The 13,246-nt window shown below is 44.4% G+C and overlaps 1 protein-coding gene across 3 annotated transcripts in view; it reads left to right on the forward strand.

The window, feature by feature from the left end:
* The window catches only part of tmem266 (transmembrane protein 266), a 153,073-nt gene that overhangs the window by 21,919 nt on the left and 117,908 nt on the right, over positions 1-13,246 (forward strand). Inside the window, exon 1 of one of the 3 annotated variants that reach the window (XM_052042772.1) lies at positions 6,666-6,733. The exons of 1 other annotated variant lie outside the window; for it this stretch is intronic. The gene's annotated coding sequence lies outside the window, so the exon portion shown is untranslated. Of the gene's footprint in view, positions 1-6,665; positions 6,754-13,246 lie in introns of those variants that run through there. One more of the 3 variants, XM_052042770.1, reaches the window with a different exon arrangement.

Consider the following 13,246-nt stretch of genomic DNA (forward strand, 5'->3'; position numbering starts at 1 on the left):
GTTAGGAAGTTGTGGGCATGCTATGTTGGCACCGGAAGCGTGGTGACACTTGCGAGCTACCCCTAGAACACTACGCAAAAGATGCATTTCACTGTGTGTTTTGATGTACATGTGACTAATAAGGATATCTCAATGAGAGTGTTTAAGACTTGATGATATTTTCCGACCAGGTACACAGGGATTATTTGAAGGTAAATCCTGGGTGCTACAGTGGAGATGTTCTTTGCCTCACTTTCTAAAATCCTTGGGTGGTTGGCCACATTTCTTTTGTCATCCCTCAATGAGTTGCTGGTGTGGCCTTCCCCTTGAACCACTGTCCTACAAGAGATGCAGGGGGCTCCCGAAAGTTTGCCTTGTCCCTCTCTGTCCCCTTCTGTAACTCAGTTGTAAACTGCCTCCTGATACTGAGAAGATTGTGTCAAGGTTTGCACCATTTCAGACCCCAGGACACTCCTTTCTCAATCTTTTTATTGAATTTCAAATTAATTCAAATTAATATACATAACATTAATAATTAGACATATGATGTGAAGAGATCAGGATAACAGTAATAACAGTTAATTTATACTCACAAGGAGTCCTGCTTTATTTCCTTTATCTCCTCAATGGGGCAGCACAGTAGCATAGCGGTTAGCACGACGCTATTACAGCGCCAGCGATCGGGGTTCGATTCCCGTCGCTGTCTGTAAGGAGCTTGTACGTTCTCCCCGTGTCTGCGTGGGTTTCCTCCAGGTGCTCCGGTTTCCTCCCACGTTCCAAAGACGTCCAGGTAGGTTAATTTGGGTTTAAAAAATGGGTGGCGCAGACTCGTTGGGCTGGAAGGGCCTGTTACCACACTGTAAATAAAATTTAAAAAATTTAAAAATATATAATCTGGACCTCCTGCTCTCTTGCTAAGTGAACATGATACAAAAAAAAGGAAATTAAAAAGAAATTTGATTATATGAAAAGAAAACCCCAAATCAAAAAAAAAGTATAATAATGAACAAAGCAAACCAAAACTTCAAAAAAAAACTGGACTGATATTTCTTCAGTTAAAAAAAAACATTATTATGTTCGTCAGCTCCCATCCTCTGTATTCAAAGGTTATTGAAAGGGATCTGAAAAGGTCAGCTTATATCATATGGAAATATTGAATAAATGGACTCCAAACTTCCTCAAATTTAAGCGAAGGATCAACAGTACCCACTCCTAATTTTTTCTAAGTTTAAACATGTTATAGTTTGAGAAAACCATTGAAATGTGGTAGGGGGTATAGGGTCCTTCCATTTAAATAGAATGGATCTCTTGGCCACCCAGGACACTCCTGACAGGGTCGAGTCAAGACTGATCTCTCACCCCTACAGCTGGTCTCCTCTTCGTCGGTAGGTCCCCTCCTTGATCGCTCGTGGTCGGTTGCCAATTCAGCGCTGTAATGTAGGAGCTGGAAGGAAGAGGGCTGCTGCCTCCTCAGGATGAATGGTTTGCTCACGTTGATGTTCAGGTTGTGAACCAGAACTCTGTCTTCCTTTGATTGATGGGTCAATTAAGAAGTTGTAGATGTTGTGGGACTGCTCATTATTGGAGGGAGGAAGATGGAACACAGCATTTTGAGATTGATTTTGCTTCTGTGTGAGAAAGAGCCCTGTGCAGAAGGTAGGAGATGTAAATGATCCTGCTTGTAAGAGCCGCTGTTTTACAATCTTTAACATTTTCCTACACTTGTATCCACCTTGCAGCTATTAGAGTGCTTTAACTTCTGCTTCACCATGTCCTGCCACATAGCTTGAGAGAACATTCAGGACAATAATCAGATGGGAAAAATGAGCCAATTAGATCAGGCATATATAGGAAGAAGGGTTCCTATATTAGAATAAATTTGCCTACAGGCTCAAGGACAGTTTCAATCTGTTTTTTTAATTTCAAAAATAAACTTGATTCATAATAAAATTATATACAAAAGAAGAAACAGTGCAAAACTTTTACATTCATGGTCATTACATTCAGTAGTCTTAACATTTTTTTAAAACCATAGCGCCATTCATGTGACCTTTGGGGTGATACACCCTTTCGATGTTTGAGGGACTTCCCCACCAGACAGCCCCTCCACATCTGGTAGCAGAGGGACCCTAGACTGTGGTCCTTCCCCACAAGAGCCTGTGCATTGGCTGCACCGAGCCTCAGTGTGTCCCTCAGCACGTACTCCTGCAGCCTGGAATGTGCCAGTCAGCAGCATTCCCTTACGGACATCTCACAGTGCTGGGAGACCAACAAGTTTCAGGCAGACCAAAGGGCATCTTTCACCAAGCTGATGACCTTCCAGCAGCACTTGATGTCTGTCTCGGTGTGTGTTCCCGGGAACAGCCTGTAGATCAGAGAGTCCTCTGTTATAAGAGTCTTGAACGGACCTCTTGTACGATAAAGGTGAACTCTTGATCTCTCAGTCTACCTCGTCATGTCGCTTGCACCTTATTGTCTATCTGCAGTGCACTTTCTGTGGAACTGTACCACTATATTCTTCATTCTGTTATTGTTTTTCCTTTTTACTACCTCGATGTATTAATATTTGGAATGATCTGTCTGGATGGCATGCAACACAAAGTTTTTTGCTGTATCTCGGTACATGTGACAATAATAAACCAATTACCAGTTAGAATGACATGAAGATATTACTCAACACAGTTACATGAAATATATGATATCAATGTCAAGTATTACGAATCTTAAATTTGCATGCAACTCTTGTTTGTGAGAGTTTCTCTCCTTTTGTCTTCTTAACTCATACTTCTGAGTCATTTTTTCCCTTATTATGCTTCAATGGAAATATCCTATGTAGACTTATCACCCTGTAATTACACCCTCACACCAGTGGTTACACTGTTGTACCTCATTTCTGTGTCTCAAAGGATCCAAGCCTACACCTCACTCAAACCACCATACTGTTCTGCTTTCCAAACTGGAGTCAGTTTTACCATTTAACCATTGATGATAATGATATAAAATCAAAGTTTACAACTTAAAATGGGAGTTCAATTATGCCTCTGCTCTATTACCGAGCATTCCCCCTCCTTTAAACTGCTGTTTCATACATGGTCTTGATTGCTTCAAGGTAATTTCTTGCCCATTATACATTTCATTTGTTTTTACTTGGAGTCATAGGGTAATACAGCATGGAAACAGGCCCTTTGACCCAATTTGTCCATGCCAACCAAAATGCACATCTAAACTAGTCCCACTTGCCCAGGTTTGGCCCATATCCCTTTAAACCTTTTCTATCTGCATACCTGTCCTAGTGTTGTTAATGTATCCACCTCAACCACTTCCTCTGGCAGCTCGTTCCATATACCCACCACACGCTATGTGAATAAGTTACCCCTCAGATCCTTTGTAAATCTTTCTCCTCTCACCTTAGTCCTCTGCCCTCTAGTTTTTGATTCCCTCTCCCTGGGAAAAAGACTGTGTATATTCACCCTATCTATGCCCCTCATGATTTTATACACTTCTGCTGACAGGTGGAAAGGAACCAATTAGTGGGCAGCTAATCAATATTGCTCCTCTTACAGTGTCTCCCAAAATTAAAACCTTCACTTGTTCCTGCCACTATTTCTGTGTGCCTTTTAACCAGTGGGTCATCTTCATCTTCGGCAGTCCTCAAGGTTGGGGGTGACTTGCTTTCTCTCAGTTCTGCCGTTTCTGAAGTGACCGATGAAGCTACTGTGGGAGCCACAGCCTCTCCCACAGGTTCGGTAAGTGCTTCCTGAAAGGACAGATGTGAGTTGGTGTGCTCTTTCTGATGTTTATGCTGGGCACCCGTATTCCCCTCAAATGGACCTGCAGACTAAATGTAAATAGGACCTCAATTCTGGGAGTGTTGGCCTGGGAGAAGAAGCGGATGTTGGATCACTTATCCTGCCAATAGATTTGGAGGATTTGCAGAGGCAGCATTGGTGGTACCTCCCCCTCACTTTGAGGTACCTGCAGTAAGGAGTCCATGTTTTCAAAGCATACACGAGGGTGGAGATCACTGTGCCTTTGTCTTTGAAAGTCAAGAGCTCAAAAGCAGCACAAACCTGAACTTTCTGCTGCATTTGAGGTCTTTACTTTCAAACCCTCGTTTCCTCAGCCGAACAAGGGCTGTGTTGGTGCACTGAAGGCAGTAGTGAGTTTTATCATCAATCTCCGCCTTCATTGAGACTTGACTTCCCAGATATGGCAAGGGTCTCATCATGGATCTTATGGTGTTGTATAGTGGGGCCAGATTAGTAGGGGATCTTTGTTTTGTGGATGTTAAGTGTGTGTTATTATGTAGTTATAATGAAGAACTACATTCTCAGTAGGCAATGCAAGGGGTCACATGGAGGAACAGGAAGTGGCTGTAGAAAAAGAGGGAAAGCAAGCCAGCTGGTGTTGGTTAATAAAATGTTCAGATGTTAAACCCACGCGAAGTTTGTCTCTTGATGAAGAACAAACGTAACACAGTGTAAAGGTGGTTTTCTTGTTTGTGTCAGCGAACTGCAGCAGCAACATGGAACGTTGCCTCCAACTGTGCACAATATGTGTATTGCAGTTCGATGACTGAAGGTGACCTTGGTTCTGGGATGGTGGAGATATGTTGAACAGTTTCCCATTTGGGAAGCTTGATGGAGATGAGGTGCAGCATTGAGGTGAGGGAGGTTGAGAATGGTGCTGAGATGATGATGCAGCCTTGCTTGATGCCAGTGGGTTATGGCCAGGTGGATACTTATCATCAGTAAATGATCATCTTTCAAACTTAGCAAATATTTAAAGACTTGCATTTAGGTAGCATCCTTTACAACATCAGAAGATCCTGATGCTTTGCGGCCAATTAAGTACTTTATAAACCACACTCTATTGTAGTGTAGAAAACATAATGGCCAGTTTGTGCACAGCAAGCTCTCATCAATAGGAGGACAGCCAGATCATTTGCTTTTGATGAGGGTGATTGAGAGATAAGTAGTGACTCAGACGCTCACCTGCTCTTTTGCGAAGTATTGCCATGAGACATTTTACATCTACTGAGAGCTTCAGTTAAACATCTCATGCAAAAGACAGCCCCTTCCACAGTGCAGGGCACCCTAGAGTATCACTATAGATTTCTGTGCTTAAGTATCTGGAGTGAGACTTGAACCTACAACCTTCTGACTCAGAGGTAAGTGTGTGCTACCAACTGAAACGTTTAAACAAACGTTTAATATGACATAAACTGCCTCACTGACAGTCCAGGGAATTTAGCAACAATTCACACTAATGTGTACAGGTTGTTCTATTCCCTTATAACAGGCAATGATATAAAATCCTCTCTCAGCAACATAAGATTATGTGAGTCATGGGACCTTAGCTCTTGCTATTCTATAGTTTGTTATCTGTCATTGGCAATATAAAACTACCCCCACAACCACTGCTTTATGTTACATTATAGATGATACAAAAGATTATACGCTTCATTGTTAAGGGCTTCTTGAGGTGGTAAAGGCACAGGATGCAAAGATTTTAAATTCACTTCTTGGTGCTTGCTGAGTTTGCAGAGAACGAGGGAGAATACTGGAAGAGCTTTTACCATTAACGTTATGGTCCCTGGGCTAGGCAGAAGAAATACTGAACAGGTTACCACTCCTTATTGCAAAAATGCACCAGCCATTGAGTCATAGAGTCACAGAGCAGAGAAACAGGCCCTTTGGCCCACTATGGCCATGCTGACCGACATTGCTCGGTGTGTAGCAGCTGAATCAGAAACTGTGGGTTCGTCAGAGACTTGTGCATAAAATTCAAGGCTGAAGCTTCAGTGTAATCTAGTGAGGTACAGCATCGTTGAAGGTGCTGGGGACTAGAACTAGGGGACATAGCCTCAAGATTCGGGGGAATAGATTTAGGACAGAGATGAGGAGAAACTGCTTTTCCCAGAGAGTAGTGAATCTATGGAATTCTCTGCCCAGGGTAGCAGGAAAGGCTACCTCATTTTTAAAAATTTAAAATAGGAATTTAAAAGAGGAATTTAAAATAGAGGGATATGTGGGAGGAAGAGGTTAGATAGTCTTCGGTGAGGTTTAAAGGTCGGCACAACATTGTGGGCTGAAGGGCCTGTATTGTGCTGTACTGTTCTATGATTCTATGATTAAATATATTTAAGACACAGTTAGATAGATTTTTGCACAGTAGGGGAATTAAGGGTTATGGGGAAAAGGCAGGTAGGTGGAGCTGAGTCCACGGCCAGATCAGCCATGACCTTATTGAATGGCGCAGCAGGCTCGATGGGCCAGATGGCCGACTCCTGCTCCTATTTCTTATGTTCTTATATGCCATCATTTGGATGAAATGTTAGATTGGGGCTATGTCTGTCCTCTTAAATGGAGATAAAAGATCCTTTGCTATTTCCCTCAAGAAGAGCATAGGAGCTTGGTATCCCCCAACAACATGCTAAAATTGTTTGCAGTCTATGGGAGAGCTCACTATGAGCGAATTAGCTGCTGCAAAGGGCTTTGGGATGTTCTTCAAGGCCGGACCTCATGCTTTATATGTAGGTAAGGTTAGCTGCGATTGGATTTAGACTAGTTTGTCCACAGTTACTGTGCCTACAAAAGCAAGTCAAAGACTTCATCTTCCCCATCCAGTTACTTACCTCTGACCTCCCCAAAGCCTTTCCTCCATTTACAGAGTACAAGTCAGGAATACAATGAAACACTTTCCTGGATGAGTGGAGCCCCAGCAGAAGAAGTTCAACACCATCCAAGACACGGTTTGAGTGTTGTTCCTTGTGTAAGATTCTCAGTCTATTATGAAGTGGGTGACTGCTAACAAGTGCTATTTATACCATGTCAGCACAATCTGGTTATACATCCTTAGGAAGACATTTCCAGATTAAGTAGCATGGAATTCAGTTCCACAATTCTGGAATGTGCAGCATACAAATAGGAAGGGCAAATAAAATTGCAACATCATACATTCTAATTGCATTCTTTGCAACATCGTTAAGCATTACAGATCACTATCTTGTACTGTTATAATTACACTGGGGTCAGTTACACTCAGGCCTTATACACAGGTTGAGTTACAGCACGGAGCCTTGTGTATGCAAAGAAATGATTCCTCATTTCACTCAGTGGTTTAGATTTTATTATATCCTTCATCTCTCTGCCTCTCTCTCTCTGTCTCTCTCTCTGTCTCTCTGTCTCTGTCTCTCTCTCTCTCTCTCTTCTCTCCCTCTCCCTCCCTCCTCCTCTCCCCCCGCCCCCCAACCACCTTTGGCTGTCCATTGGGACACCTGTCAATCTTCAGAGGACGAGTCTGGTCATGTGACCTGTCCCCATGACTTAACCTTTTCATGAGAGTATAAGACACAGGAGCAGGTGGACACCACACGACCCCTCGAGCCTGCTCTGGCACTCAGTAAGGTCACGGCTGATTTGATCTTGGCCACAGCTCCACTTTCCTGCCTGTTCCCCATAACCCTGGATTCCCCTGTGTTCCAACAATCTGTCTTGTGCAGCCTTGAATATATTCAATAGCTCAGCTTCCAAAGCTCCCAGAGGAGAGAATTCCAAAGGCTCATGAGTCACAGGGACCCTCTTTCAGCACCGTACAGCTATCATTGTCCTAAGTACAATTCTGTACTCAATATACCCATGCGATGATGTGAGATTTAAAACAAAATTAACAAAATGTACCCTCAATTACAAGGTACGGGGTAAAGGGTGGCAGAGTGGGGCACACAGTTCCAGCGACCCAGGTTCAATCCTGACCTCCGGTGCTCCTTGTGTGGAGTTTCCCCATTCTCCTGATGACAGTGTGGGTTCCTCCCAGATGCTCCCATTTCCTCCCACATCCCAAGGACATGGTAATTGGTAGGTAATTGGCAACTGTAAATTGTCCTTACAGTGTAGGTGAGTAGTAGATATAGAGGGGAGGTGATGGGAATAAAATGGGGTGAGTGTAGGATTAGTTTAAAGGGGCGCTTGATGGTTAGCAGGGATTCAGTGGGCTGAAGGGCCTGTTTCTGTGCTGTATGATTCTATGAATCTATGATGTATATTAGGAAGAGGAAGATTAATAGTGAGATGATCCAGTGGAGAACGTTACTGTTCTAAAAATGTCAGTGGTTTGGCTCAGGGACAGTTAGGGAAATGTGCCAACTACTCTGATCCAGGTCTGTAAAGATCCAGGAGATACAGAAGTATGATCCAAGATTCTGGCCAATATTCCTTCTAATCCAGACACAAGAGACTGCAGATGCTGGAATCTGGAGCAGCAAACAATGTGTTGGAGGAACTCAGCGGGTCGAGCAGCATCTGTTGGGGGGGGGGGGGTGGTGGGGGAAGAAATTGTCCACAATTCGGGACAAAATCCTGCATCATGAGGGCTATAGGTTCTGGCACAAGCTGCCTGTCATTTTACACCCCCCATCAGTCCACCAACCACCTTGGAATCCTTTCCTGCTACTCCCCTTCTCTTTATGCTGCCCCCACCTCCCCCCCATCATCCACTCCCAGTCCTGATGCAGGGTTTTGACCCAATTCCAGCTCCTTTCCTCCCACAAGTGCTGCTCGACCCACTGAGTTCCTGCAGCACGTTGTTTGATGCTTCCTTCTAATGCAACAGGATCAGATCACTAAATCATTTACTGCTGTACACAAATTGGTACCCACATTTGTTCAAATTGCAACAGGTATTTCATTGGCTGGGGGACACTTCAGTCAGTTTTAATGGGAATTGAAGACTTAATCTTGACGGAAGTTAAATTCCTAATTGACAAAAAAAAAGATTTCCAATAAAATTGCAGTGATTATTGCAATAATCAATTGTCCCCTTACTTAAAGATTAATAAAAAAAGCAATTAAATCTCCATGTTCATTGCAGACTCAAATACTAGAAATTGGGGAAAAATTTCTAGGAGCAGCCCTATGGCACAATGGTGCAGTTAGTAGAGCCACTACCTCACAGCTCCAGAGACCCTGGTTCAAGCCTGACCTCCGGCGCTGTCTGTGTGGAGTTTGCACGTTCTCCCTGTGACTGTATGGATTACCTCTCGGGATGATCTGGTTCCCTCCCACATCCCAAATATGAGCATATTGGTTGGTTAATTGGCCGCTGTAAATTACCCTTAGTATGTAGGTGAGTGGTAGAATCCTGGGGGGGGGGGGGGGTGGGTGGTGGGGGTTGATGAGAATGTGGGGAGAATATAAAATAGTAGGATTAATGTTAATGAGGTTTGATGGTTAATGCGGACCTGGTGGGCCAAAGAGGCTGTGTTCTCTGTCTCTACATCCCCCACTCTCAGACACTTCATAAATAAGATATCTTTATTAGTCACATGGACATTGAAACACACAGTGAAATGCATCTTTGCATAGAATGTTCTGGGGGCAGCCCGCCAGTGCGTCGCCACGATTCCGGCGCCAACATAGCGTGCCCACAACTTCCTAACCCGTACGTTTTTGGAATGTGGGAGGAAACCAGAGCATCCGGAGGAAACCCACGCAGACACGGGGAAAACGTACGAGCTCCCCACAGACAGCGGCCGGAATTGAACCCGGGTCACTGGCGCTGTAATAACATTATGCTAACCGCTGCACTACCGTACCTGCCCCAAATATTGATATCTGATCTGAGTTTTCTCGCAGAATATTTTCTTGCTATGTGCAAATTATCAGCCACCTTTCCTACAATACATGAGTGTCTACAGTTCTAGTGTACTTTGCTAGAATGTTCCTAGGAAGGAACAGATGGACAGGAGAAGGCTATTTAGCTCCTCAAGCCTTTTTCTGCTGCTCAGTGAGATCATGTCTGATCCATGACCTGACTCCACTATCCGAGCTTCCCCCCAATGTCCACAATAGGTTTGGTGGATAAACATCTCAGGTTGGCTATAAACAACTGAGCTACCACTAAGTGTCATTTGCAGAAGGGAGTTCCAAATTTCTACCACCATCTGCATCTCTTTACAATATAGAAGGAGGGCATTTGGCCGCTCGTGTCTGTACCATCTCTCAAAGTGATCTCATCAATCTCACTCCCCCACAACCTAGTCTCTCTCAGAAGTCCATCGACATCCCCTGATTCTCCTATCACCATGGGGTAAGTTACAGTGCCAATTAAACTACTAGCACATCCTTTAGATGTGGGCAAGACTGAACTACCCGGAGGAGACCTGTGTGGTCACAGGGAGAACCTGCAAACTCCACACAGAGAGCACCAGAGGTCAGGATCGAACCCAGGTCACAAGAGCTGTGAGGCAGCAGCACTACCTGTTGCCCCCATGCACATGTGTTTCCTGATTTTACCTCCGATAGGCATAGGTATAATTTTTAGCCTATGGCTCCTAGTCCTAGAGTTCCCAGCTAGCAGTTGTGAGAGATGCTATATAAATGGAAGTCTTTGCTTCCCCAGAAATGATTGAGGAAAGGTTGGAACCTACAGTCACTGCATCGTAAACTGGCGTTCTTCCAATGAAGTTGCAGTGTTAATGTTCATTATCACACCTTATGGGTTCCTTTGAAAGCTGTTGTCTAACTATTCCAGCTTGCCTTGCGTAAGAATATGAAAAAATAGGAACAGGAGTACGACACTCGGCACCCCACCCAACCCTGTCCTGCCATTCAATATGATCATGGCTGCTCTGCCTCGTCTCCTCTTCTGTGCCAGTTCCCCACAGCCCTCAGTTCCCTGACCTTTCAAAAACTTATCTACTTTCTCCTTAAGTTCTTCCCAATGATTCAGTCTCCACAACCCTCTGGAGGCAGAGAATTCCAGGAGGAGTTCCTACGCACCTCAGTTTGAAATGACCACTGCCCTTGATCTTGTCACCATGTCCTCTCATTTGAGACTCTCGCACCAGTAGAAACGTCTCCGCATCTACCCTGTCGTGCCCCTCTCAGGGACTTACGTGTTTCACTAAAATCACCTCTCTTTCTTCAAAACTCCAAGCGTAGCGGTTAGCGTAACGCTTTACAGCGCCAGCGATCCGGGTTCAATTCCAGCCGCTGTCTGTAAGGAGTTTGTACGTTCTCCCCGTGTCTGCGTGGGTTTCCTCCGGGTGCACCGGTTTCCTCCCACATTCCAAAGACATACGGGTTAGGAAGTTGTGGGCACGCTATGTTGGCGCCGGAAGCACGGCGACACTTGCGGGCTGCCCCGAGAACACTCGACGCAAAAGGATGCATTTCACTGTGTTTTCGATGTACGTGACTAATAAAGATATCTTTTAATTTCACACTTGCACAAGAGAATATTAGCTTAGGACAAGTACAAGGAAGATCAGGGAGGGAATGATCACAGCATTTATAGCATCATATAGGACCAAAACAGACCCCTCAGCCCAATGAATCCCGCCAAATATTAAGCACCCATTTACACCAATCCTATGCTATTCCCATGCTATAAAGAAGAGAGAGAGGATAGGGGGACAGCGAGGTGGGTGATTGAGAGATGGCATCGATTATAAGGTAAGTGAAAAGCTTTAATGATGTGCCTGCCGAGTATGTTTGCTCACACTCAGTTGTAGCAGAGAGCCCTGTATTTATTTTTTGTTGCTGACCGCATGAGGTTTCTGCATGACTGGTCGGTATTTTCTGCTTACAGCCTCACTGTGTACTCCCTCACAGTGTGTGATTTCCTGTGTAGGCATCCACATCGGCCCCGCGGGTTACCTTCAAGCAGATTTCCACCTTCCGTCCCCACCACCACCCCACAGCTCTTTTGTTTGTCTTTCCCTGACTCCCCCGTACTTCAGTCAGTAGATTTGCACATGTCCAAGGCAGATGGATAACTCTGTGACAGTAAATGCCAAGAGGGACCCAGTCAACACAATGCGGGCTGCTTAAGCCAATGTCTCAGATCCAGAAACTAAACCTAAAACAGACAAACTCAAAGTCAAAGTCGAGTTTATTGCCATCTGCACAAGTCCATGTGTGCACAGGTGCAATGAAAAACTTATTGGCAGCAGCATCATAGGCACACAGCATCAGATAAGCAGCATTCACAAGAAAACATAAATTATACACAATTTTTACAAGAAAGAACACAATTGGACCAAAAAAAAGTCCATTTTAGTGCACATTGATCAAAATGGTCATAGTGTTGCTAAACTGTAGTGATTAGGGTTGTGCCGGTTGGTTCAAGAACTGAATGGTTGAAGGGGAGTACCTGTTCTTGAACCTGGTGGTGCGAGACTTCAGGCTTCTGTACCTCCCGCCCGATGGCAGCTGAGATAAGAATAAGAAAACAAGAAGTGCAAGGGGAGCAGAGGAAACAAGTATTTTGCTCTTATATATTGGGCTTCCCCTTTCCCTATCTTCAGTCCTGAAGAAGGGTCCTGACCAGAATCATCGACCACCTGCTTTTCTCCACGGATGCTGCCTGCCCTGCTGAGTTCCTCCAGCATCATCGTGATTTTCATTTTGCTTTTAAGTTTGCTTTATGTCACCAAGCCTGAGCACAAAAATCCAGGCTGACTCGCCCAGTGTTCCTGCAGAAGAGTGCTACACTGTCTGAAGTGCCAACTTTCAGCTGAGACATTAAATCGAGGTTCCATCTCCCCTTTTAGGTGAACTTTAAAGAACCCACAGGACTATTTTGATGAAGAATAAGGGATTTATCCCTATGTCACAGAAAGATGCAGCACAGAAACAGGCCCTCCAGCCCACAGAGTCCATGCCGACCATCAAGCACCCATTTACTCTAATCCTATACTAGATTAGATTAGATAAAATTAGTTTATTGTCACGTACCCCTTCTTTAGGTACTGAGGCCAAAAGTGCGCATAGTCCACCAAATGACGCCTCAGCCGTACAACCCAAGCAAGACTTCCTTATTCTTCTCGTAGCTGTTGATTTGTTGTATCTGCATGTTTACTTTCTGTGTCTCAGTGGCGCACCAGTTAGTGCTGCTGCCTCACAACTCCAGGGACCCAGTTCGATCCTGACCTCTGGTGCTGTCTGTGCAGAGTTTGCTTTGTGTCTGCATGGATTTCCTCTGGATCCCTGTCTGGATCTCCGGATTCACTTTCCTCCTGTATCCCAAAGATGTGCCGGTAATTGGTAATTGGTTTATTATTGTCACGTGTACTGAGATACAGTGAAAGGCTTTTTTTTGCATGATATCCAGACAGATCCTTCTGTACATAAGTACATCGAGGTAGTAAAAAGGAAAACCAGTAACAGAATGCAGAATATAGTGGTACAGTTACAGGGAAAATGCAATGCAGGTAGATAACAAGGTGCAAGGGCCACAGTGAGGTAGATTGAGAGATTAAAAG

This window comes from Pristis pectinata, chromosome 32 (genome assembly GCF_009764475.1).
Source record: "Pristis pectinata isolate sPriPec2 chromosome 32, sPriPec2.1.pri, whole genome shotgun sequence".
NCBI lineage: Eukaryota > Metazoa > Chordata > Chondrichthyes > Rhinopristiformes > Pristidae > Pristis > Pristis pectinata.